The following is a 5,004-nucleotide window of genomic DNA, read 5'->3' as shown; positions in this document are numbered from 1 at the left end:
GATGCGGGAGCTTTCTACAGGTGCACAATAGAGAGCATACTGACTGGTTGCATCGTGGCCTGGTTCGGTAACTTGAACACCCATGAGCGGAAAAGATTGCAGAAAGTTGTGATCACTGCCCAGTCCATCATCAGCTCTGACCTCCCCACCATCGAGGGGATCTATCGCAGTCGCTGCCTCAAAAATGCTGCCAGCATCATCAAAGACCCCACACCATCCTGGCCACACACTCATCTCTCCGTTGCCATCGGGAAGAAGGTACAGGAGCTTGAAATCTGGAACATTCAGGTTCAGGAACAGCTTCTGCCCCACAGCCGTCAGGTATTACACTCGACATTAAACAAACTCTGAACTAAAACAGCCTATTGCACTTTATCTGTTTATTTATTGTGTATATATATGGTCTACAGTATATAGACACACTGAACATTATTATGTTCTGTATTATGTTTACATATTCTGTTGTGCTGCAGCAAGCAAGGTTTTCATTGTCCTATCTGGGACACATGACAATAAAACTCTATTGACTCTTGAGGTGGATTCTCAGATTGACTGGCATGTTCAACGAGAAACTGAGCCCATATTGACTGGGATTTGGAGAGGCGATCCAGTTCAAAACTGTAGGATTAGGGGATGGGTTGACAGGGTCGTAACTGTGAAGCTATTCACTCTGCGGGCAGTACTGAGAGCTGGAACAATGGCCATGGAGGAATGTGTTCATTCTGTTTCCAGCCGCAGATAATGACCCGACAGTGTTCTGACAATCTAACCGCTGTCAGCTTGTTAAATCAGCAGAAGCGCATTGGCTATCCAGTCAGCAGAACGACAATACATGATTACAATCAACACGTCCACAGTGCACAGATATAAGATGAGGGAATAATGTTTAGAGCAAGGTAAAGTCCAGTGAGAGCTGTTTAAATTACGTTCAATGTGAAACATATAGTTCTGTGTGCTGTTATATCAGCTAGTTTTGTGTTTGCTAATAGCATTACGTGACATACACCATTCTAATCACAGAACCAACCAATCCCCGTCCACCGATACTCTCGTCCACCTAGCGGAGCTGCTCCACCCTCAACAACTTTTTATTTGACTCCTCCCATTAAGGAAGAAGTGTCTCGACCCGAAACGTTGCCTCTTTCCTCCGCCTGGACCTACCGATCTGCCTCACCCGCTGAGTTTCTCTAGCATATTCAGCATTGTCTATATTCTAATCATCAAAAGCTAATGACTGTTAACTCACACCCTACAGTCGCGTAGCTTTGTTGGTTTGAGAGATTAACCCAACTTTCTTCACTGCCTGCTGCACGTGCACGCCAACTTTCAGTGACCGGTGTACAAGGACACCCAGGTCTCGCTGTACCTCCCCCTTACCTAACGTAACCCCATTGAGATAATAATCTGCCCCCTTGTTTTTGCCGCCAAAGTGAATAACCTCACATTTATCTATATTATACTGAATCTGCCACGCATGTGGACGGGCGAGATACATCGGCGAGACCAAACGCAGACTGGGCGATCGTTTTGCTGAACACCTTCACTTGCCTGAATCAACCTGAACTCCCGGTTGTTAAACGCTTTAATTCTCTTTCCCATTCCCACACAGATTTTCTGTCCTATTCCTCCTCCATTGTCAGACTGAGGCTAAATGCAAATTCGAGAAACCGCATCTCATATTTTGTTTGGGCAGCTTACAGCCCGGGGTATAGATATTGATTTCTCGAACTTCAGGCAACCCCTGCATTCCCTCTCTCTCCATCTCTCTCCCACCCAAGTCATAGCAGGTTTTCATTCTCACCAGCAAACAGCTGGCAATGCTCTGTTTCTTTCATCGTTGTAACTTTTTGCTTATCTTTCATTCATTGTTCTATATCTCTCCACATCACCCTCTGTCTCTCGTTTCCCTTTCCCGTGACTTTTATTCTGAAGGATCTCGACCAGAAACGTCACCCATTCCTTCTCTCCAGAGATGCTGCCTGTCCCGCTGTTACTCTAGCTTTTTGTGTCTATATTCAGATTAAACCAGCATCTGCAGTTCCTTCCTCAACATATTTTCTATAACATGGTTCCCACAACTGAACACAATACTCTAAATGCTGCTTTACCAACTTCTTATGTAACTGCGCCAAGACGTCCCAACATCTGTACAATACTCTGACTGGTGGCCAAAAGCCCTTTTGACGTCAACATTCATACTGTGGGAGTGTAAGCTGCCCAAGCAAAATATGAGGTGTTGTTCCTCCAATCTGCGCTGGGCCTCACTCTGACAGTAGAGGAGGCCCAGGACAGATTATGAATGGGAGGGGAGTTGAAGTGCTGGCCCAGCGGGAGAAGAAGGGTGGGAAGAAGTGTAGTCAATAGACCTGTGGGAGTCAGTAGGTTTATAGTAGATGTCGGTCAATGGTCTGTTTCCTGTGATGGAGATGGTGAGATCTAGAAACGGTAGGGAGATGTCGGAGATGGTCCAGGTGAATTTGAGTGCAGGACGGAAATTAGTGGTGAAGTTGATGAAGTCAGTGAGTTCTGCACGGGTGCAGGAGGTGGCACCAATGCAGTCATCATTGTAGCAGAGGTAGGGTTCGGGGAAAGGGCCAGTGTACGCCTGGAACACGGATTGTTCTCCGACATCTCCCGACCGTCTCCATCACAGGAAACAGACCATTGACCGACATCTACAACAAAACATCTGACTCCACCAGCTATATTGACTACACTTCTTCCCACCCTTCTTCATGTAAAGACTCTATCCCCCACTCCCAATTCCTCTGTCGACACCGCATTGCACCCAGGATGAGGTGTTTCATACATTGGAGATATCCTCATTCTTTAAAGAACAGGGGTTCACCTCTTCCATTATAGATGAGGATCTTACTAGGGTCTCCTGCATACCCTGCAGCCTCGATCTTACTCCCCCTCCCGCCTCTCGTAACAATGACAGAGTCCCCCTTGTCCTCACTGTCCACCCCATCAGCCGTCGCATAAAGCATATAATCCTCCAACATCTTCACCACCTCCAACGGGATCCCACTACTGGCCTCATTTTCCCATCTCCACCCCTGTCTGCTTTCCTCAAAGACCGTTTCCTCCGAAACTCCCTGGTCAACTCGTCCCATCCCACCCAAACCACCCCCTCCCCAGGTACTTTCCCCTGCAACCGCAGGAGATGCAACACCTGTTTGTTTACCTCCCCCCTCAACGCCACCCAAGGACCCAAACTGTCTTTCCAGGTGAGGCAGAGGTTCACCTGCACCTCCTCCAACCTCGTCTACTGTATCCGCTGTTCCAGGTATTGGCCCCTGTATATCGGTGAGACCAAGCACAGGCTTGGCGACCATTTCACTGTACACTCCGCTCAATCCGTCTTAACCAACCTGATCGCCCGGTGGCTCAGCAATTCAACTACCCATCCCATTCCCAATCTGACCTTTGTCAGAGTGAGGCCCAGCGCAAATTGGAGTAACAGAACCTCAATTTCGCTTGGGTAGTTTACAGCCAGAGGTATGAATGTTACTAGAGAGTGGTGAGTCTGTGGAATTCTCTGCCTCAGAGGGCGGTGGAGGCCGGTTCTCTGGATGCTTTCAAGAGAGAGCTAGATCGGGCTCTTAAAGATAGTGGAGTCAGGGGATATGGGGAGAAGGCAGGAATGGGGTACTGATTGTGGATGATCAGCCATGATCACTGAATGGCGGTGCTGGCTCGAAGGGCCGAATGGCCTACTCCTGCACCTATTGTCTATTGTCTATTGACTTCTCTGACTTCCGTTAGCCCTTGCTTTTTCTCACCTCCGCCCCCCCCCACCCACCCTTCCCAGTCCTCCCACTAATCCCACTGTCTCTGTCCACTTTCTTTCTTTGCCTTCCCCCTCCCCTGACATCAGTCTGAAGAAGGGTCTCTACCCGAAACGTCGCCAATTCATTCCCCCCAAGGATTTGATATTATTGGAGAGAGTGCAGATTGGATGCGACAGAATCCAATGAAATGGATAGCTCTGTTATGAAGAATTTGGATAGTTTGCAGATTCTTACTGGGGTGCAGAAGGCTGAGTGAAGACCTGCTGGAGGGTTATAACATTATTTGCCGCAGAGATACAAAGGAAGGACTGAGTCTTCATGGCACGGCAGGAGAGTCTAGAATTAGGGGCACTGGTTTGGGGCGAGAGGGGACAAATGTAAAGGTGATCTGGGGTGAATTGTTGGGAATTAACTAATGGAGCAGGTAGAATTAAATCAACTTAGTACGTCTGCTAAGGAAACGAATAGAGGAATGGCGCGCATAATGCTGAACGTAACGGCGAACCTCAGGGTCCCTCTCAATCTGCGCTATTGCGGATATTGGACAATGAAGGAGATGAAAATAGATAGAGAACATTGAGAAAATGCATCTTTTATAACATAATGTTCCTGCACGCGGAGTGTGTGGATTTCTTCCAATAATCCCGTTGGGATGTTAGGAATCTGTCATCTGCCCCCCTGACTATGACCAGATTCTGCATGACCCGCTGAGTTACTTTGCGTTTTGCCAAAGATTCCAACATCTGCAGTCTCTCGTGTCTTCCAGGCAACGGGGTGAACATTTTCAAGTGTCCTGGATGAGTGCAGTGTCCTTTGCCGCAGGGATACACTGTGGCCAAGTGGTGCGGAGAATCGGTGCTTATAGTAATGCCTGGGATGCCAGTCAAGAGGACTGATTTATCCGAGATGATGTCCTGAGAAAGTCCAGACAATTGAAGAGTATTCCACCCTGCTCCTGTCTGCCCCGTGGAGATTTTAATAGACAATAGAGTATAGACAATAGGTGCAGGAGTAGGCCATTTGGCCCTTCGAGCCAGCACCGCCATTCAATGTGATCATGGCAGATCATCCCCAATCAGTACCCCGTTCCTGCCTTCTCCCCATATCCCCTGACTCCGCTATCTTTAAGAGCCCTATCCAGCTCTATCTTGAAAGTATCCAGAGAACCAGCCTCCACCGCCCTCTGAGGCAGATAATCCCACACTCACAA

This window comes from Amblyraja radiata, chromosome 12, assembly GCF_010909765.2.
Source record: "Amblyraja radiata isolate CabotCenter1 chromosome 12, sAmbRad1.1.pri, whole genome shotgun sequence".
Lineage (NCBI taxonomy): Eukaryota > Metazoa > Chordata > Chondrichthyes > Rajiformes > Rajidae > Amblyraja > Amblyraja radiata.
The sequence above is the reverse complement of the archived record's forward strand: the minus strand, read 5'-3'. Positions refer to the sequence as shown.